This window comes from Lupinus angustifolius, chromosome LG04, assembly GCF_001865875.1.
Source record: "Lupinus angustifolius cultivar Tanjil chromosome LG04, LupAngTanjil_v1.0, whole genome shotgun sequence".
Lineage (NCBI taxonomy): Eukaryota > Viridiplantae > Streptophyta > Magnoliopsida > Fabales > Fabaceae > Lupinus > Lupinus angustifolius.
The window spans coordinates 14005056-14005658 of NC_032012.1; positions in this window are offsets into that span (position 1 = coordinate 14005056).

A 603-nucleotide genomic window follows, 5' to 3' on the forward strand; every position below is an offset into this window, starting at 1 on the left:
TGATAAAGTGTGATTTCTTGATGGTTTGGGAGGGTTAGGATGAGGTTTTTCCTACCTTAGTGCACTTGGATTAGTTGACTTACTGATTCAGAGACTCAAAGCATAAGAGAGGTTGAGAAAATGCCGAAAAAAGTGTAAAACCGAGATGTTGTCTGCCTTTAAAATACTGGTTTTAATCGATTAACAGGCAGGTTTAATCGATTAAAATCATGTAAAATTTGATTTTTCAGAAACTGATGCCCAGGTAATCGATTAACACCAAGTGTTTAATCGATTAAACACGGTAAAAAGTGATTTTTAGGCAGCAGAATGGTTTCAACTTTTTAGGACTCATGCATGCATTGTAACGGATTAATCAAAACATTTGTCATCACGAACAGAGTTAATCAAGAGATATAATTTTGTATTTCAACACATATCATTTAATCAAGAAACAAATAGGCATATAGAGGCAAGGCAATAATCCAAACAACTAAATAATTTTTAATCAAGATATTGTTCATCAAGAATTCCAAGTTCTCTCCTTAGAACATAGAAAGTATCCCTGGGAAGGGGCTTGGTGAAAATATCTGCTAACTGTTTAGATGTTTCAACAAATTCAAG